General features: G+C 50.3%; 1 long non-coding RNA gene across 12 annotated transcripts in view; it reads left to right on the top strand.

The window, feature by feature from the left end:
* LOC132025526 (uncharacterized) overlaps nucleotides 1–21,861 on the top strand; it is an 86,623-nt gene that overhangs the window by 48,983 nt on the left and 15,779 nt on the right. For 11 of the 12 annotated variants that reach the window (XR_009406612.1, XR_009406614.1, XR_009406619.1 and 8 more), the window contains 3 exons: nucleotides 3,958–4,058; nucleotides 5,194–5,346; nucleotides 8,370–9,590. This is a non-coding gene — a long non-coding RNA (uncharacterized LOC132025526). Of the gene's footprint in view, nucleotides 1–3,957; nucleotides 4,059–5,193; nucleotides 5,347–8,369; nucleotides 9,591–21,861 lie in introns of those variants that run through there. The other variant, XR_009406620.1, reaches the window with a different exon arrangement.

The following is a 21,861-nucleotide window of genomic DNA, read 5'->3' as shown; positions in this document are numbered from 1 at the left end:
AAAGAAAATATTTGGGCATTCCCAGACCCAAGAAAACCTGCCCTAGGCTTTTCTGATACCTTAGGATCTGGCTAATGGCCACAGACAATAAATTGATGCTCAGAGACACAGTCTACAGCTCCAGTGGCCTGACGCTGAGATGCTGAGTGTGGGTTCCAGAGATGGAGCTGGGGGGCTCCTCTTGCTGCTCTGGGCACTGCCCCCGTAACAGCTCGCTGCAGAATGGACACACTGAACACGATTTTCACTTTAAGCATTTCATTGTAAAAACAAAATTCCTCTTTGGATATCTTCTGTTTGGAAAGGACAGGTACTAATGTAGGTCTTTCGTAGAAGCAAAGTGCCTAAACAAACTTTTGAAAAGCAGGATATGTATGCATAGATAGTATATTGAATCTGTTGTAAAGTAACTTAGCCGAGCTCAGGACTCCTTCCCTGGACTGGCCTCAGGGAGTCTGCAGGTGCTCTTCCAGGAAGTGCCCCATGGTGTGCCCTGCTTCTGAGAAGGGGGACAAGGGAGGGCAGGCTGGAGGCTCGTGGGGGCCAGGCTGCTATGTGTATGCGACCCACCTCCAGCAGGTGGGGAGGCATAGTTTTTGGGGGGGGTGGTCAGATCTATGTTCTAGGATTACTGCAGAAGGCAATCAATCAGTCTGGAGGGAGGCCAGGGAGTGAGGGGGATGACCAAGGAGAACCCTGTTAGAGTCTCTTCCGGTCGCTGGCCTCAGGTGCCTTGAGAGGCAGGTGGGCAGGGAGTGTTGCAGTGGAGGAGTTGGGTGTCAGGACCCATAGTCTGGGGAGTTCTGGAGCTGCTGCTGACAGGTGTCCCTGCTCCTCCTGGGTCCCGTCTGCTGAGGGGAGGGGACCCAGGGAAGGAGGCCCAGAGCTTGGAAAATCCTGGCTGATTATGTAAAATAAAAGCCAGAGGATGTGGTTTGGGTTGTCCCTGAAAAAGAGCTCTATTTATATGTGGAAGGATATTTTCAGATGGGGCTTCGTGTGAAGACAGGAGGCTGTTCTTTGCAGGAACTGCCCATTAAAGGCGTGGCACATCAGCACGGGGGGGTGGTGGGGGGACAAGGTCATGGTCACAGCTGTAGTCCTGCCCGGGGCCTCCAGTCCCCATCCACGCTGTGCCTTCCCCAGACGCGATTTAACAGTGTGTGAAGCACTCCTCTTTCAGGAGGTGACAGGAGGAGCAATTAATTCCTGTTTGCAACATGCCCAGAGGTCCCCAGGTGAAAGCCCTGTGTATACAGCTGGGTTTTCTCCATGAGGACCGAGCCTCGGTCTTTAGAGTCACACTCACGCATGATTGCTAAGTGGATAGACTAGGTCCATGATTTCAAATTTGGATTCTCAGAGGATACTTACTTCCTTTCAGTTTCTTTTCCTTCTTCTTTAAAAATATTAGTTAGGAAACACTTTTATTATTTTATTATTATTATTATTATTTTTAAAACATTTATTTATTTATTTGACAGACAGAGATCACAAGTAGGCAGAGAGGCAGGCAGAGAGAGAGAGAGGAGGAAGCAGGCTCCCTGCTGACTGGAAAGCCCAATGCAGGGCTTGATCCCAGGTCCCTGGGATCATGACCTGAGCCGAAGGCAGAGGCTTTAACCCATTGAGCCACCCAGGCTCCCCTAGAAAACATTAAAAAAAATATGGAGCTGTCTGGAGAATGTGGAGCTGAACAGCCATGTACCCCCAACCAGAATGGTTAATTAATTTTAATTAAATTTAATTAATTGTATTAATTGAATATAATTAATTTTTAAGCATTTGAAAATATTTTTATTTAACAATGTCTCATGAGTTACATGTGGCTTTAAAACTTTGTTTTTTAACATTTTTTTAAAAGATTTTTTTTTATTTATTTGAGAGAGAGAGAGAGAGCACAAACAGGGGGTGCAGCACAGGGAGAGAGAAGCAGACTCCCCATGGAGCAAGGAGCCCGATGGGGGGCTCAATCTCAGGACCCCAGGACCATGACTTGAGCCGAAGGCAGACGCTTCACCGCCTGAGCCACCCACATGACCCAAAAGTTTTTTAAAATAAAGGAAAGAAAATATTTGTATGCCCCCCCCATCCTGCTGCTTACCTTCCTGTAGCCCGCCGAGGTGTCATGGATATGTGCCTAACTGTCATGGATATGTGCCTACGTGCAGCCACAGGTGGCTGCTGCTACCCCTGCGTACAACAGAACAGAAGGACATGGGTGCACAGAGCATAGAGTCTGGGGTCAGGTGGACCTCGCCACCTCTGGGCTGGGTCTTCTGGCCTCCGAGCCTCAGTTTCCCCACTATAATCTGATGTTGGTTAGTCTACTTCACTGTTGCCATTGGAGATAAGGCTAAAAGGGTTGGGTCAATAAAGGAATTGGTATGATTCAACCATTTTTCACCCTTTTGGAAAAGGGTGGAAAGCCCTTTGAGAGCAGGGCACCTACCCCAGCCTGTATTAAATACCCTCTGTATTGTTGACAATGCCTCCTGGCTCACTGTAGAAGCTAAGTAGTTGTTCTGGAAAGATCGAAATGCCCGAGCCCCACTCCCACCTCAGTGCAGACCGATGCAAGGGCCAGCACACCTGGGGCGGCAAGGGGACAGTTGAGCCAAGGACACTCACCAGGCTCTCCAGCCTCTCTTTGAGCCGCATAGTAACCCAGTGTCGCAGGGAGGGAGGGGCGCGGAACCACTTTAGTGCCCTCTATGCTCTTAAATCTCGGATGTGACGTGGCTGATTATTTGGGGGCATTTTTGCAATGTTGTGCCCTCATTCCACTGCTAAATGCTCAGTTTGCAGTCCCCCCCCCCCTCCCACCTCCCGAACAACCCACCATGATTGGGACGTCTGTCTCTGGCAGAACATGGGAAATACTGGACACAGAACACGGGGACACAGAGGACCCAGGACGCAGACACAGGCAGGAAGGGGACAGCAGGGGGCGCCAAACCCGCACACTTGTGGTGGAAGACGGAGCCTGGCTGAGCCTCAGGGGCTCAGACTGTTCCTCACTCTCTTTCTGGGGATCTGGTCGTTTCCGCAGTCACAGTTGGATTCCCAGCTCACGGTTAGACAGACCAACCCCACTCCCTCCTTCTGGAAGCCGATACCAAAAGCTGCCCTGAGGTGGTTGGGGTTCCTGGGCGGGCTGAGGTCAGGGCCCTGCGGCCAGGCAGTGCAGCGTGGAATTCAGCAGGGCATGTTTCCTTCTGGGCCCGTGGCCGTGGCCAGGGAGAGTCTAGTCCGGCCTGGAGGTCTTCGGGGCTCGGGTGGTCTCTGACTCAGCCATGAGGGCAGCCATGCTTGGCCTCCCTCTGGAAGGGTTTGCTCTGTGGCGGGCCATGAAAGCCACAGAGTCTCAGGAAGCACGGGGTCCAGATGGGGCCCCCGGGCCAGCTCTGAGCACTCGGAGCAGTGGCTCCCACGGCAGTGGGAGTGTGGAGTGTGGACGCCAGCAGCTGTGTGCTCGTTCATGTGTAATTTCATACGCACGTTACGGTGCCAGTACGTTATGCTCGTTATGAGGAATGCATAAAAATTCAGAAAACACAAGGTGAAGATGACGTGAACCGTACTTTCAGATGTCTTGTTAATTGCAACAGTTTCATTACTGTCGTCAGCTAATATCTGAGGCGCCGCTGATGCTCAGATTCAGTTTCTCATTCCCAACACCGGATGTAAAGATGCATTTCAGATAGTCTTGATAATTTGGACACTTTCCGGGTGACGTGTGAAATCTGATTATATTATCGCTGTTTCTCCGACGATGTGGCTGACTGAGCGCCCACCACGACTGCTTTTCTTGTTCACTTTGTCTTACCTTATTATATAACCTATGGTTCACTTTTAGAAAAAATTTTCAGTCTTTTGCCCATTTTTTGGGTGGTTAATTTAGTGAACATCTAGATCTGCTCTGTAATTTCATTTACAAAGGCTCATCTGTTGTAGGTCACACTGTGTGGAGGGAGAGCCCAGGGAAGAAGTCACCACTGTCACCTGAGGTCCGATCCCTCAACGCCTCAACAATGGATTGCTGATGCATGCACCAGGTGAAGGCACTGCCTGTAGCAAATATTAAGAGAGCTTGATTTATTTTGTGTCTGATTATATAAAAATAACTGCAGGTTTCCCCCAATATCAGAAAGTGGAGTGTGAAAACTTCCGGAAGCTGAAATGGCACAGAGAAGAAGCAATTAGCATCAATTTACAGGGAAAATTTTTTTTTTTTAGCATTCCCAGACCTGAAAAATAACCTGTGTTAGGCTTTTCTGACACATCTGGCTGATGGACGCACAAAACAAATTGATGCTCAGAGACGCAGTCCACAGCTCTGGTGGCCTGATGCTGAGTGTGGGTCCTGGGGAAGGACCTGGGGGCCCCCTCTCACTGCTCTGGGTGCTGCCCCTGTAGCAGCTCACTGCAAAAGGGATGCCGAACACGATTTACATTCTTACTTTTTTCATAAAGGTGAAAATCCTCTTTGGATGTCTTTTAGTTAGCAAGAACAGGTACTAATGGAGGTCCTCTGCAACAGCAAAGCGGCTTATAGTGAACTTCTAAAAAGCAGGGAGATACCTGCATATGGAAACTTTAGTATTTTCCTCCTTCGCCCTCTGGATCAATTCTTGCTGCCCCCCAGATCGAGAGGTCACACGATGCTGGCACTTTGGGTTGGCACACCAAGCCCTTCATGGTCCAACCTTGCTTTATCTCTCCAGCTTCATATTCAGTTATAAACCCTACCACCCTGTGGCCACATCCATGGTTCCTTCTACAAGATGGTGCCCTTCAAGGGCACCCGTGGCATCCTCTTCACTGCTGCTTTTCAGAGCTCAGCTCAGTGCCACAGATGGCAAATTCTTACCTCACAGCCACGGTGCCACCAGGAAGAGTCCTGGGCTTTCTGCCTTTAGGGTTGGGTGGGTGCAAGCCCTCCCCCGACCCCAGAGAGTGGGGCCTCCCGGCCCTGTCTCCACAGCTGTCCCTGGGCACGTGGATGGCAGCATGGTCCTGTGCAGCAGAAGCTGATGGGCTGTGTGGCACCTGCCACAGACAGAGCATGGTTGCACCGACCGGGGACCTTGCGGCCCGCTTGCCTACCCTCTGCCACCGCTATACGTCCTTGCTGGTTCTGTCTCTCCACAGTGCTATGATGACATGTCTTCTCCTCGCGGGGCCATCCAGGGGCCCCTCTGTGTTTTTTAGGAGACACGGCTGTGCAACACGATGACTCTCTCCACTCCCCCGGCCTGGCTTGTTTCTACGGCAGAAGTCCATGTGGGGTCCAGAGCTGCTGCACCTGCCGACTGTGATGGACAGATGTGGGGCAGGCATCATGTATGTGCATCTCAGTGACTTCCCTCAGTCCTCATAGCTCTCTTAAGCTGACGGAGTTTTATCCCCACAGACCCTAAGGACCCCAAAGACCCGAGCTCCTGGGGAGGAATACCTGGTTCTCAGGGTGTTAGCCTATGGGGGTGTGCGGGGGCCCACAGGCTGGGAGCTTATTAGCTGAGTTGTCCCATAAACTAGGGTGCATGGAGTTGGACCCTGAGCTTCTATGAAGCTGGGGTGGGGCTCTTGTCAGCCCCCCGAGGATTTACTCATCTCCCTGGGTTGGCATTTGGTAGCTCAGCGGCTAGGGCACGTCTCTCTGATGGGAGGTGTGTTCTTGGTTTTTTGTTTTGGAGCAAATGTTTGCAAGGGAGAAATCCTGGCACCCCAGTGAAGCAGACTTGACTACTTGTGGTGGGGCCGCTGGTGGCTTGGGAAGGGCTGAGGGACTACAGAGCTCTCATCGCAGGCTGCTGGGCATGATGATGGCCCTCTGTCATAACCTGTAAGCTGGAGGGAGGTGTGCACCTGTGATGGAAGCAAACGCATTTGCCCTCGAGGAGGCTGCCATGGCCACCTGTGCCCTCCCAGAGGTGGCCGGCGACTGCCGTGCCCTCTACAGCTGGGAGGTCTGTGCTGCACAATGCCCAGTGGCTTTCCCAGCCCTCTGGCTGCAGTGAGTACTTTAACAAACATTTATGGATAAGGCTGCACAAGGGACCTGGTGCCTGTCCCTGGACCCAGTCTGTCTCATGCAATTGCTGTGGTAACTGGGCGACCCAGCCTCATTTCACCCGGAGGGAACACCCTGCCCAGGGCCAAGTGAGTGGGAGAGGGAGGGCTAGAAGCCAGCCCGCTGTCCCACACACGCTTGGGTGGAAGCCTGCAGACTTGGAGGATGTGCACCATTGCTGACATTGATCACTTGCTCTTGCTTGTGACTTACACAGAGAAAGCAGAACAACCTTGTGCGTGTCAGTGGTATCGTCCTCACCGATCCGAGAATGCTGCTCATGTCTTTACTGCAAGTAATAAGGACTAAGGGAGGCTTAGTTTTTATTCAGAGTCTCTGAGTTTATGACACTGAGAGGGCATTTTGACTCCCTGATAGGATGTGGCCCACAAGAACACTGCAAGGCAGACGACAAGCCCCAGAAAGGTAAATTTCATATCGACTAGAGATGGAGGAGGCCTAGCACAGGGACTAAGATGGGCAAATGGGTGATTTGCAACCAGGCACTGTCGCCGAGAAGAGCAGTGGGCTAGTCAGAGCCCAGCCACAAGGGTTCACCAGACACACTCGGCTTGAGGCAGGCCGAGAAGCTAGCAGGGTAGGAAGTACCTCTTGGAGGCCCGTTAGCAGCTAGGGTTGGGGGCGGGTGACCTGATTATGACTGACACCTGTCCAGGAGGGAGCTCCCCACAAAGGCCTGAGGTCCTGGCTCTTCTAGATCTTCCCTGGCACTGTTGTCCTGCTCTCCCTCAGGCACTCGAGCGGGGGCCCTCACCACAGGAGCAGGGGCACGGAACAGCATGATCCACAGCCGCCCCGGCGGGCAAATTCCATTTTTGGAAAGATGCCTGGTAGAAAATAGAGGGCTGTGCTGGGTTACATGCAGATCCTTCTCTCAAAGTCTCACTGTACTTCATCGTGCCCCTTTCTTCATTCCTTCTTTGCTGTCCCTCCCATGAAACAACAGGTGTTTTGTTGCGGGGTGTGTGTGACTGTCACTTCTCCTCTTGGGGCAGAGAGTGGGGGCTTGTGGTGTGTATGGAGATGGGTCAGGGCTTCTGGTTCTTTCTCAGCCTCTGTGCTGCCTTAATTCCCGACGTGAGGCTCAGGTCAGGGTTAACCCCGAAGTACCTCTAATTGTGATGCATCTGCTCCAGAGGAAGGGGCTCGATGTTTCTGGACTCATTTGATTTCTGCCATATTTCCCCACATAAGTCATCCATAGCTGAATTATGCTGGGTTTTGCTTTCATTACTGTGTCTATTTCTAGTTCATTGTAACAAATATGAACTACATCTTGCTGGTTGTTTTAGCTTGGATTGTGTGTTGGTGGCAAGTTGACCTGAGAATGCAACTGCTTAGGGACTCCCCACTTGCCTCTCACTGGAGCTGGAGGAACAGTGGATCACAGCCCTGGCTGCACATTCGAACCACCTGGGAACTTTTAGAAAACCCTGGGCCAAGGCCTGGGCTTGACCTTCAAAGGTTCTTATTTAACTGGTCTGGAGTGGACGCAGGTGGTTCTGATGTGTTGTGAGAGTTAAAACCATGCAGTTTTTTGGGCTCCCTGCTCGGCGGGGAGCCTGCTTCCTCCTTTCTCTCTCTCTGCCTGCCTCTGTGCCTATTTGTGATCTGTCAAACAAATAAATAAAATTAAAAAAAAAAAAACCCATGCAGTTTTTAGGGGCCTCTGGGTTGGTTAAGCATCTGCCTTTGGCTCAGGTCATGATCCCAGGGTTGTGGGATCAAGTCCGGTATTGGGCTCCTTGCTCAGTGGAAAGCCTGCGTCTCCCTCTGCCCCTCTCCCACTTGTGCATCCTCTCACTCGCACATGCATGGGCTCTCTCTCTCTCAAATAAATAAGATCTTAAAAAAAACCAACAACAACCAAACAACAAAAAACCAAAAACCCACACCATTTTCAGAGCATCTATAAGACCCAGCTCAGGCTGCTTCTCCCTAGAGAAGCTTCTCTGACACCCTCTGCCCACAAGCCTCTTCTCGGCACACAGCTGTGCCCCCGGCCCCATGTGCCTTGTTCCTAGTGCTGGCCTCCCGTGTTATGATTTTACAGCAGCTATAATCTAGCTGCTGTAAAAGCTTCCCAAGTTCAGGAACCAGGTGTATGTTTAATTTCTGTACTCCCTGAATACTTAGCATATTTCTGGGCACTAAGCACTAATGTTGGTTGAGTGGGTGAATGAACTGACCAAGAAGTCACAGTGGTCCATTTGCAGGTCGGGCAGTCCCATAATCCTACTTCTGGATCCGTTCTGATGGTGTCTTTTTTCAGGACTCTTCCCAGGACAAACGGGCAGTCTTATGTATGTCGTGGAGACGTTTGTCCCTGGAGTCTTGAGATCGGAGTTGAGAAGCATGACTTCTTGAAGAATCTGGAGGGAGCAGAAGTGAGATTTGGAGTCCTGCGCTCTCATCATGAAGAGACTTCCAGGAGTTCCTCGGCCTCCCTGGGTGTTCTCCAGGTCACACGGCTCCTGGGTCCGGCCCAGCAACATGTCCTCTGTCTTAGCCATGACGCGTGCATGTGGCTTCTCTCAGGATTCCCCGAAGCCTGCTGTGAGAGCTCAGGACAGATTCCCATGTGGAAAGGGCTGCATGGGACTGGGGTGTAGGCCAAACTACTTGGAACACTGAGCTCTTCTCCAAAAGCACTTAGTTTTCAGTGGGAAGCTGCCAGGGTGCCTTGTTCAAAACGGGCTTGGACCTTGCGGGATCGTTCCAACGATTGTTCTCAAAGAGCCCTCTTAGGACCGTGTGAAGGTAAAGTGCATGCATGGAGGGACCTTGTCTTGCTCATTTTGCTCATCTCCGAGGGGCTTCCAGCAGTGCCTGGCTGGGGGGCGGGAGACATTTAGAGCCTTAGGTTGGTTGCTGAGCTTCTTAGCATTGTCCCAGCTGTCCTGCAACGGGCAGCGCTCTAAGCCGGCAAGCGCGCCCCAGATGGTCCAGACACTGTCATTTCTGGTGACAGGGCTGGTTCTACCCAGTGGAGGCTGGGAGGCTTGTGGGTAAACTGCGAGCCAAAAGGCCACCAACCTTCCTCCTTACCCTTTAGTAGATGCCCAAACTGGAGAGACGATATTAGGTTGCCCCAAGGTCAGCTTCCGGGGCGAAATCAGCCAAGATGCTTGGCAGCTTTCCAGCTTCTGTATAGTATTCCCAGGTCAGTAGCAGGTGCCAGCCCTACCAAGCGACTGCACAGCAATGTCACACGCTTGACTCAGGCCTCCCCACCCAGACCTCACTCAGGCTTCAGCCTGGTCATCACGCCCTCCGCCCACCGCAGCTTGGGTCATATTTGCTCTAAGATGTTGCTTTTACCAGGAATGATGGTACAGCCTCAAGGTCTGTTGCTGCAATTTCAGTGAGGCCGTGGGGACGGTCATTCAAGTCCAGAGCTGCACTATCCCTATGACTGCCGCAAGCCAGCGTACAGCAGTGGAAATGGAAAGGAATTAAAATGAAATGCAATTAAAATTCAGTTTTGCATTCATACTTGGCCACAGCTCAAGTGCTCATGGGACTCAAGTAGTCACACATGGCTAGTGACGCCCCTTCTGGCCGGCACAGAATGGAAGATGTGCGTCACAGTGGGAAGTTCTATTGGGTATCGCTAGTCTTGAGTGCCCAGAGCCCAGGGCTGCGCGCCCAGCTGATGAGCGGCAAGCTGTCTTCCCAGGGGTGCTCAGACTCAGTGGCACCTGTCACAGCTCCTTTGCACCATGACTAGGAGAACTTTTCCCACCGTCGCTGGGAAAGGAGGGGAACAGTGTCTCTGCTCCTACACTTGTTAATGCAGAGTCACAGGGCATCCCTACTTGTTACAAGGTTGCATTAGGTGGAACCACATGAAATTGCCTTGTTTGTAGGTTAGAATGGGTTGAATGGCATCAATTTTGTAAGGCTCAACTTCATATAAGAGGAAGGGGAAAGAGTGACAGAGATTCAGGGCCAGGAGGAGCATCTGTGGCTTTTTCCTCTTTTAGTCCTGTCTTTGAATGCCATGGGTTGATGAGAGAGAGTTTGATCTCAGCAAAGGGTGGTTGACTGACAGCCTGTTTGTTCCTTATGTGCCACTGCTGCATGAGGAGAATTGCCTGTGTGTCCGTGGAGTGTAGTGGAATAGTTTGGATGTGTATAGCTCTAAGACAGTCTGCTTTGTGCAGATGGTTATCCTAACCAGCAGCCAAGGGATGGCCATCCTGAAGCTGGGTCAGTAGCTCTAGGACATTAGGGCTCTGGTTTGGCGTTTCTGCTCTTCTCCTGGCCTTCCCCTCTCAGTTCACAAGGGGGCTGCAACAGCTCTAGCCATCACGTCCCCGTACAACTGTGCCCAGAGGCAGGTGCTGGGAGTGGGCCAGGATAGCACGTGGGCTCTCTGTACAAACCCTCTTACTTTCAGAGAGGAAAATCTTTCCCTAAGCCATATGTTACAGCAGATTTTCTCTCTCACTTATTGACCAGAGCTTGTTATGATCCCATCCATGAAATAATATGTTAAAAGAGAATATGTTTATTAATTTTGATGTGGTGATTTATGCCCTGACACCAGGCACATTGCCAAGCAAACAAAATTGAGATTCCACCAGCTGGGAAGAAGAGGTAGCAGGAATGGACCCGGGGTGGGCAAGTCATAGCATTCCCCACAAGTTATTAACACATTTCCAGTTCGTCAATGACTTCGTTTGCACCTGCCCCACAACCACTCTGCCTCTTTCAGGGATGCACGCAGCTTTCCTTTGGGTGTGGAGGGTGGTGGGCGAGGATTCTGCCCCCATCATTCTAAGCGTGGGAATGTGATCCAGGCCAGGTGGTGGGGTTCAGTGTCAAGACTTCTGTCTGAGTTTTGGGAAGAGACGTGTTTGCCTTACCATGGGGTGTCTTAGAATGTAGCATGCCAGCCGGACTGACTGCTGGCTGTCTGACGAATAAATCAGTGAAGCTAACATGGAGGAGAGGGAAATGGAAGGTGGTGAGAGACGGGTCCAGATGAAATTGCTGGACAGACTTCTGCCTGGACCCTTCGGTTACATGACCTGGTTAGACCACCCTCCATGATTTGCTGTGTTCTGTTGCATCTGTAAGCTCATCTGAGCCATGGAAGATTCCTGCTGGGAGTTAGTGTCTAGCAGTGACTTCCTGCTGGAAGTTCCCAGTGAGTTTCTATGAAAAAGAGATTAACTTTTCTCAGTTTGTCTATTTGGGAGAGAAAAAGAAGAAACATCTGTCATTGGTTAAAAAAAGGCCCTTTCTGCCGTTGGTAGCTGAGATCCAGGTAACGCTGTGCTTTGTAGGACAGGAAGCAGCGAGTTTTCTGTCCTGCAATGAAGGTCATTCTGGAAGAAGCAGGAAGACCAGAAACAGAGCAGAAGATAAGACAGACCAACGAAGGAGCCACGGCCACTCGTCCTCTTGGCCATCAAAGACTGTACTGCAGAGTGAAGAGCTGTAGGACCCAAGATGCCATAGCCCATGTAACTAACACACAAACACCTTATGTCTGGAACTCCTGTAACTAAACAAGAGAAGATAACCAGTCCCATAGCAAAGTGGACATTTCACAAGAGGGGATATGCAAATCAACATGGAAAGATGCTCAGCCTCACTTGTCATCAGGAAAACACGATGGTGGCAGTAGGAGACCTCAGTACATCTTCCACCAGAATCCCTTTGGGGAGAAACCGAGGCCTTGCCCCTGGAGCACATGCTGGAGCAGTTGCCCCCTGCTCGTGGGACATGAGCAGGGACTTAGCAGAACAGAGCAGTATTTCCTGAGAAGAGTTGAATGTGCGCGTATCTAAGCAATTCCACTCCTGGGTACATGTGTGGTTTTAGCGATGTTGTTTGTGACAGTCCCACACTGGAAAGACTAAATGTCCATCAACAGTACACTGTGCAAAACACTATACACCAATGAACAGAAGCCAACTATTACTACGTTCAACAGGAATGGAGCTCACAGGTCCAAGGTGAGTGCAAGAAGCTTGACAGAAAAGGATACATACTGTAAAGTTCCACTTATATACAAAACAAGGCCAAACTAATGTAGGCTGAATGGAGCCCTTGGGCAGAAGGGAGGGTGGTGACTGAGAGGATCCTGGTGTCGTTTCTTGGCCTGGCGATGGTGACACTGGTGTGCAAACTTTGTGATTTTCACGGGGCTGCAAGGCGTGTGATTTCTATACTTCGCTGTCTGTCAACAACATTTTGAGAACCCTCTGGTGGCTCGTGGACTGTGGAAGAGAGATCTGGGGTGAGAGTGCAAATCACTGGTCCATGAACAGAACTCTCAGCCTGAGCTGCGGGCGGGAGGCAGGTCTATTCCCAATTTCACTGCTGGGCAGCAGGTATGGGGGGGAGGCTGGCAAGCTGAGGGGAGGGTAGAGCCCTCAGGCTGTTGCTAGGAGATGGAACTCCCAGGCCAGAGCTTGCAGTAAGGACAACTTCTCTTGCTTTGGTTAATATCCCATGAAATGACTAAATGCAAATGGGCTGACAGAGTACTAAGTATGAGGCTTCTGAGGGGTTCTTTTTCCAGAGAAATCTGAGCTCAGCTAGCAGAGCCTGTGCTGGGCAGCCCCTTGATGCCCAAACCTGCCCCACCTAGAGAGGGTCACTAATGGATCCTCCCTGGACGTGGAAATGGACAAGGGGCAAAGGGACGCACATGGAGAGGGAAGCAGGGCTGTGGGCTGGAGAGGAACCTCATTGCCTGCTGGAGCACGCATCCTTGGCATTCTCGTCCAGTGGGGCAGGATTTGGCAAAGGACTGCTGATCATCTATGCTGTTCCCCTGCTCATTGCCAAATGGGAAATGCTACTGCATTATCCCGTTTTCTCTCCACTCTGGTACACGCGAGTGCTTGTACGTGTCGGGAATATTGAACTCTGTCAAACTCTCAGGTGCAGCCAGCCCTTACTGAGGGGAATCTGTGTGACCCAGGGACTCTGGTCTTGGAGTTGGACACAAACAGAGGATGTAATTTTAGGTTGTTTGGAGAGGGAGTGATTTAGTTTGGGCATGTATGTGGCATAGTTACAGGGATTTTGCTGAGATTGTATGAATGGAAAGCCATATGTAAGGAGATTGCAGGAGGCCACGGGGTGGATTATGGCGTGCCTTTTATCGTTGCCTTTGGATGCCAATTTCCTGTTCTCATGGTGCTCATGCTCTGATTTTCTTTTGGAGAACTGTCTTCCATGTGCTTTGTTCCCTTCCCTGGCCACGGTGGTAGATTCAAGGGTAGGCACCAGATGCAGACCAGTTCCCCAGCTATGAGATTCCATTTCTGAGCCTTTGAGAATTCCCCCCAGGAGGAGAGAGTGGTTGGGGTGCTGGGACATAAGCCTGAAGTGGCACCTTGGGAGGCATCTGCTCAAACATAGCCGGGCAAGTTGGAAACAGGGCAGGAGACGGAGAGACCAGGTTTGATGTCCTTGTCAATGCTCAGATTACATGTCCGAGTACAGATGATTACACATCTGTACTTCTTAGTGGCATGAGTCCAAGGACCAAATATTTTGGGGTACTTGGTGGCTCATTTAAGCATCTGACTCGGTTTCAGCTGAGGTCATGATCTCGGGGTTGTGAGATCTAGCCCTGTGTCAGGTTCCGTGCTGGGTATGAAGTCTACTTGGGATTCTCTCTCTCTCTCTCTCTCTCTCTGTCTCTCTCAATCTCTCTACCCCTCTTCCCCTTCCTACCCTGCCCTAGCTTGTGCTCTCTCTCTAAAAAACAAAAAATAAAAACCAACCAAACAAAAACCCCTTTTATTTTGCTTGAGGCCACGTGAGTCAGGTTCCTGAAACTTGTGGCTGAGAAGCTTGTGCTCACGTTCAGCTATGAGAAATGCATAATCATGACCATGAGCTTCGGGCACATTTGACGTGCAATAGCTCTCTTTCAGTAAATGAGAGGACAGCAGCCTTTCCTGAAACACCCGATGGTCAGAACTTCACATAGTAAAGGGAAGGCCTCATCAAATGCATGCTTTTGTTGACTTCCAAAGCCCAAGAGGACTTGTCTCACTGCACATTGTCTGGTCCCGTTACCCCCTGCCCCCCTGAGGATGGATGTCCCACCCTTGATGGCCAGTGTGTCCTCACAAACCTGGAGCTGAGTCCATGCATGGTGCATACACATCACGGCGATGGCAGCACGTTCTGCTCTGCACGCACACATGTCAGCAGCACGTTCCCGCCATGGAGGAGGGGTGAAGGTAGTGGCTTGGCTGCCATCAGCATTAGATAGATCTAGGTTGGCATGGCATATTGGAAGACTAGAAGACCAGTGGTGTTTGGGGGGGTGGGGTTTTGGGGCCACAGATCCAGGCTGAGGAATGGGGGGTAAAAATGTGGGATTGAGTAAAAGGATGGTTCCTAGGTGGAAGGTGCTAGAAGGTGAGTCCAAGATGTACCAGAACAGGAGCAGAATCACCAGAAACTGGCAAGGCACAGGAGATGGGGGACAGTGGGGAGCCCTGCCATATCCGGGGGTGGGAGTTGTGCTGCTCCAGACCGTTTGAAGGGTCTGCCTGAGCTCCAGGCTGCCACTGAGGTGTGGTCAGGTGCCTGGGGCCATGGAGAGACAGACTGGGGGCACAGCACTTCCCATTGCCATGGTTACCTCTGCTCTCCTGTTCTCTCATGAGTGCTTGTGTTTTATCGTCCCACCAAATTGGCGCTGGGTACAGTGTAGACCAAAGTGGGTACTCATAAAGCCTGATGAGCTTGCAAGCTGGCTGTGTGCATGTCGATGCTGCCCCTGGGGCAGGAGCCTGGAAGGAGGCGACACGAGTCAGCGCGGACCTGCCCTGGGGTATGTGCCTGTGGTGGCAGTGGCCAGGAGGGGCTTGGCCCTGCTGTTCCCGTAAGTCCCGGTGGCACTTACTCCCTGTCATCTGTTCCAGGAGTTGTGCAAGCCCCTGATACGACTCCCTAATCCTGACAGAAAGAAAGTACCATTTCTTCCAGGAGGAGACTTGGCTGTCCTGGTGTCACAAGAGCATCTGCGAAACGGCTGTTGGGTACAACTGTGGACTCTGCCTGATGGCTATCACGGAGGCAGCAAGCCCCGGGAGAGGGGACGATTCTGCTGAGACAGGGGTGGACACAGGAGAGCCTGGTGGGCACCTTGCTAGTAGCCACTCGGGCCAGAGCACTACTTTTAGGAACGCTTTTCCTGCAGGCCTGTGACGGTGTGTTAGTGGGAATTTCATGTCAAGTGATTCCTGAAAAGACTTTTAAAGTCATAGAAAATTGACCTTGATATAATGTTAAGCAATGAAAACAGGTCATAACACATAGAGTTTATAAAAAATTATATGTATGGATATATGTGTGCACACACATGTCTACACACTTATCTGTATCTACATGGATATCACGCAAAGCACATTCACATACACACACACATACAAATGCACACCCCCCACATATACACAGATGCACACATACCACATATGCATGCGCACACCACACATTCACACACACGTACCACACACACACACACTGTGCGCATGTGTGCACATGTACACACACCACACTGTATATTCATGCACACACATACATGTACACCCATGCACACAACACATGCACGCACACACATCACATATGCACAATGCACACACACCACACATTCATGCACACACGCATGTGCACGAACCACCCACACGCACACATGTACTCACACAGGTACACATATACACACATGCACACACATGTACACACACATCACACATGCACACACGGCTAACAGGAAATGCCCCGTGTAAATAATGGTTTCCTTTATGTCATAGAATTATAGGTGATTTGGATCTTGCTCCTTTGTATTTCCAAATGTTCCATAATGATTACGTATTATATTTCGACTTGATTACATATTTTATGAGCAGAATATGGAGACAAAAATTGTTTTTAAAAAAGAACCAGCTGAAACCTAGAAATAGTACTAATGTATTTGATGTTGTCACATGTGGGTCACGTCCCAAATACCCTGCATCTTAGAGACTGCCCACATAGTTCATGGTCACCCGGGATGCCAGCAGGTGGCTTGGAGACGAGGTTTGGAGAATTCTGAGGTTCTTTGCTCCCTCCTGAGAGCCCTTGTCCCTGGGTCCCAGGGAGACAGACTGCTGCTGTCTCTTGCCTGGTGGTGTGCATGCCTGGTGCGGGCGGGAGATGGGAACTGCAGGGCAGTGGTCCGGGGAAACAACTCCAGGCAGCCCCCCAACTCCTGCCCAGATGGGAGAGCACGAGGGGTCTGGAGAATCCCATCCTTTTGAATGTTGCTCACCGGTGTGTTTTATTTCAAAGTTTTGTTCTTACTTGGCTTGTTTTAATGCTGAGATCCGATGGTCACCGATGATCGTCGCTTGCTGGCACAGAGAAACCCAGTGTTTCCACGTTGACACATCAGTCTGTGTCAACTTGCCGGTGTTTATATATTAGCATTTTTACAAGAAAGTAAGAATGCAGAAGAAAGAATGGCAGAGGAACCCAATTTAGCTATGAACAGAAGAGGGATGCATAATTATTGTTCCATTGTATCAGGCCAGGGACTTGCAAGAAGGCCAGAGAGCTATCAACGTGCCCGATATTTGCAAGAAGAAATGGTTGTTTCCACCCTGAGTGATTAGAAGGACCTTGGGCCTCGTCCAGGTTCACACAGGACCTCTGTGGACTTCGCTGCCGTGCAAGGGGAAGGTTGGACATGGTGAAGGACACTTGCTGGAAGAGGACAGAGGGGACTCCACAGCCCAGGAGGGAGGAGCAGAGAGGCAAGATGACCTCCCAGTGCCCATCCAAGGAGTGCTCTGTGTGTGTGCAGAGAAGGGACTCCATGGTGGAGAAGAAAGTGTCCTTTTAACTCTGTAGTTATGCCTACTCTGCACAAAGTAAGCCCCCCCCCCTTTTTTTTCTGATAAAGACCCTACCTTCATGCCCTTCCAGATGTGATGGGCTTTATGAGGACTTAGAGGTGGAGTCCTGAATTTCTACATGCTAATGTGGGCGTGGGACTGAGACCCTTTTAGCCAGAGCAGCCTGCAGACCCACGGAGGGGAGCCAGCCTGGCGATGTCCACAGAAAGCAGTCCCTCTGCTGGGGCCCCTCGGCTTGTCTGGAGCTCCGGCAGTTTCTGCCAACCCCATCCTCAGCAGTCATCCACAACCCGGAGTGAGGTCATTCAGGGAGGAAGGCGGGGCACAGGGGAGGTGCCAGGCACAATCCGGTCTCATGAACGATCATTTACACATCGTTTTACTTAGTTGCCGAAGTTTCTACCTATGCCTCTGTTCCCCAGCACTACTGTTATTCAGTCCGATGTAAGGATTCACAAGGTCACTGTTACCAGTGTTAACGAGTGTGTGTTACAGGTGTTAAAGCCTATGAATCCGCTTCACATTCAGCATCTCACCTAACACTGCCAGCCCCTGAAGCAGGGGTTGTTATCCACACTTCACAGACAAGCAGAGCGGGGCCGGGAGGGTGGGACACACTGAACACCACACAGCCCTTCAGCTGCAATTTTGACCTCCCGGCAACCTGGCATGGGTCCCCGGGGGGCCCTTCACCTGCTGCTCTCTCCCTCTGGGCAAACACGTTCTCCTCTGTATACCTGGAGGGGGCAGGCCTCTGGCTTCCATTTCCTTCTTCTTACGAAGATGATTTTCAGAGAGCAGGGAGGAAGACTGAGGGTAGCAGGAGTGGAGGTGGAGAGCACCCCCCTCGCAGGCACACCAGTTTCCCCATTAGTTTAATAAGCGCTTACTAAATGTCTACTCTATGCCAAGCTCTGATCTAGTCGTGGGGGTACAGTGGGGAATAAGGTGGGGGTGGATCCCGCCCTCGTGCATCCTGGGGCCTCGCAGGGAAGACGGGAATGAAATGTCACTCTCTGCTCTACTGAATGTTGGGGAAGAGATGTGCCACGCTCCCTCAGGCGGCATGGGGTCCAAAACAGGAAGACCCACTCCCGGGGAATCTGTTAGGGCTTTGTAGAGAGAGTGGATATTAGCCAAGCTCCAGGTGGAATGTGGTACTTTGGAAGAACTGAAAGTCCAGTCCAGCTGAGGGATTAAAGAGAGGAGTGTAGACCTGAAGGTGGGTTTGGACCAGTTTGTAAAGGCCAAGTGAGAACTTTGGTTTTTATCCTGAAAGTAATGAGAAACAGTTGGAGGATTTTTAGCAGGAGTGTGACATTGATCCGAATAAAAATTTCCAAGTATTCTTTTAGCCACACTGAGGAGAATACACATGTGAGGTTTGGATGGGGAGATGGTCAGATGACTGAGGGGCAGCAGGGAGAGGGTTTGGCGTAAATGAAACCAAAAGAGCGGTTAAAGCCCACTGGGGGAGAAGGAGTTCATTCCCTCCACAAATGCCTGTTGCCCACTGTGTGCCAAAGGTACTTGGGCAGCAGAATGAAAAAGGCAAAGAAACCTGCTCCTGGGGCCTATAAGGGAAAGTGGGGGAGGGTGTCACACAACCAAGAGTAGACACAAGATGAGAACGTGTGCTTTTAAGGTATGTTTCAGGAAGGCTGAGTGGACGAGGGTATTGGGGTTGGGACCACATGGACACGAACAGTGTCTCCTGTAGGAGCAGTGGCCAGGGCCCTGGGTGAGCACCTCCGAGTGGGGAACATGCAGACAGAGGCTCTGTGGCTGCAGCTGGAGGGAAGCTCAGACAGAACAGAAGAGATCTGAGCACAGAGCATCTGGGACAGCTGTAAGGGCTTCGGATCTTCCTCGGAAATGGGAACTGATGGAAGATCCAAGGAGGAGTGACATAGCGTGACAAGTTAGAAGGGTCCCCCTGCCTGCTGTGCTGGGAGTGGGCAGGCAGTTGTCTGGGAGAGAGGCGACAGAGCCTCTTACCTGGGTGGTGGCAGCAGAGGTGGGGTGAGACTCGGACTCTGGGCCTGATGTCTAGCCTGGAGCCCAAAGTCAACAGGCAGTGTTTATAGAGTTATGGCTTGCTAAATTAAATGGACTGGAATCCACCTGTCCTGGTCACAGAGGCAGAGAAGAGAAGTATTTGTGTTTTTAAAACCTCTCAAATGACCTGGTTTTGGAGACAAAACTAACATACTTGAGCCAGTAATAATAGGAGGAACAGGAATACCACCACCAAATTGTACCTGTTGTATGCCGAGCGCCCTGCCGGAGACTTCACAGGTACTCAGAGCACTGTTTTGCGGTTTTAGGGGACTCAGTCGAACATCTAATGTGATCATTGCAAACACCTTGGGCACTGAGTGCCATTATTCTCAAGTACAGAGGAGAGAGTTGAGGCTCAGGAAGATACGTAGATCATAAGTGGTGGAAGCACAGGGAATAATTAAGGACTATGCGGTATTATTGCATAGTGAATATGATCCTAGCCTATCCAGGGGAGCTTTACGTGGGCTGGAATCATCCAGGGAACTTCAAGGACCTGACTTAGGTTCCGAGCAAAGGTTAGATCTCACCAATTTCCAGATAGAAGAGTAGAGAAGAGGACATTCCAAATGGAGGGAGATGCTCTTGCAAAGTCACAGAGTTGGGATAGAGATTAAAGTATTAGGGGAGAAATGGGCCCTCATCTGCCCTCACCAAGGGGTTCACCTGCTGTTTGCTTCCTGTGCCCTAGCAAATATCCGAGCTGGGTGGCTTAACACCACAGAAATTCTCTCCTGGTTCTGGAGGTAGAAGTCCAAAGTCAAGGTGTTGGCAGGGCCACACGGGCTCCAGGGGAGAACCTGTCTGATGCCTTCCTCTGAGCGCTGGGTGTTGCCAACCGTCCCGGGCGTGTCTCCTCACGTGCAGGCATCTTTTTGTCGGGTGTGTTCTGCGGTGTCTGATCTGACTCTTCTTTTCTTTTTTTTTCTTTTTTTTTTTTTTTTTAAAGATTTTATTTATTTATTTGACAGAGAGAAATCACAAGTAGATGGAGAGGCAGGCAGAGAGAGAGAGAGAGGGAAGCAGGCTCCCTGCTGAGCAGAGAGCCCGATGTGGGACTCGATCCCAGGACCCTGAGATCATGACCTGAGCCGAAGGCAGTGGCTTAACCCACTGAGCCACCCAGGCGCCCTGACTCTTCTTTTCTGATAAGGACACCAGTCAGATGGGATTAGGGCCCACCCTAATTCAGTATGACTTCCGCTTAACTCTATCCCACCTGGAGAGATCCCATTTCCTAACAAGGTGCCATTCCCAGGTATACCGGCTAAGCCGATAGTAGGAGGTTCATTATTACTCGTTGAATGAATAAACAGACGAGTGACATGGGATTCGATCTGAGGTGTGGGCACAGTTAAACCGGGTGACCGAGGATCTCAGGTGCCCATGGAGGAGTCAGGATGGTTTGTCTCTGCGGGGGGGGGGGGGGGAGGGCTCATTAACTGAAATGCTGAATTGATTTGATGAGGCCAGGCAGTAGAGAGTTATGGCTTAGAGTTGGAGATTTAAGAATTTTAGATCTTCAATCTGTCTAGAGATGTCACCAGATTTTATCCCTTGATTCTATATTAAAAAAAAAAACGACTATTAAAAATACCAGTTGCCAGCTTGGAATACCCAAGTAACAAGTCTCTGCGGTCTCAGACCAGAGATGAGTTTTCCTGCATGGAAGTCTTTAGAAGCAGTAGTGGACTCAAAAGAGCAGACCTGACTAATCTTCGACAAAGCAGGAAAGAATGTCCAATGGAAAAAAGATAGCCTCTTCAATAAATGGTGTTGGGAAAATTGGACAGCCACATGCAGAAAAATGAAATTGGACCATTTCCTTACACCACACATGAAAATAGACTCAAAATGGAGGAAGGACCTCAATGTGAGAAAGGAATCCATCAAAATCCTTGAGGAGAACACAGGCAGCAACCTCTTTGACCTCAGCTGCAGCAACATCTTCCTAGGAACATCGCCAAAGGCAAGGGAAGCAGAAAATGAACTATTGGGATTTCATCAAGATCAAAAGCTTTTGCACAGCAAAGGAAACAGTTAACAAAATCAAAAGATGGAATGGGAGAAGATATTTGCAAACGACATATCAGATAAAGGACTAGTGTCCAAAATCTATAAAGAACTTAGCAAACTCAACACCCAAAGAACAAATAATCCCATCAAGAAATGGGCAGAGGACATGAACAGACATTTCTGCAAAGAAGACATCCAGATGGCCAAGAGACACATGAAAAAGTGCTCCATATCACTTGGCATCAGGGAAATACAGATCAAAACCACAATGAGATATCTCCTCACACCAGTCAGAATGGCTAAAATCAACAAGTCAGGAAATGACAGATGCTGGTGAGGATGCGGAGAAAGGGGAACCCTCCTACACTGTTGGTGGGAATGCAAGCTGGTGCAACCACTCTGGAAAACAGCATGGAGGTTCCTCAAAATGTTGAAAATAGAACTGCCCTATGACCCAGCAATTGCACTACTGGGTATTTACCCTAAAGATACAAACGTAGTGATCCAAAGGGGCTCGTGCACCCGAATTTTTATAGCAGCAATGTCCACAATAGCCAAACTATGGAAAGAACCTAGATGTCCATCAACAGATGAATGGATCAAGAAGATGTGGTATATATACACAATGGAATACTATGCAGCCATCAAAAGAAATGAAATCTTGCCATTTGCGACAACATGGATGGAACTAGAGCGTATCATGCTTAGCGAAATAAGTCAAGCAGAGAAAGACAACTATCATATGATCTCCCTGATATAAGGAAGTGGTGATGCAACATGGGGGCTTAAGTGGGTAGGAGAAGAATC

The sequence above is a fragment of the Mustela nigripes genome, chromosome 10, assembly GCF_022355385.1.
Source record: "Mustela nigripes isolate SB6536 chromosome 10, MUSNIG.SB6536, whole genome shotgun sequence".
In the NCBI taxonomy this organism is placed as follows: domain Eukaryota; kingdom Metazoa; phylum Chordata; class Mammalia; order Carnivora; family Mustelidae; genus Mustela; species Mustela nigripes.
Note: the sequence above shows the minus strand (reverse complement) of the source record. Positions and strands in the feature narration are given on the sequence as shown.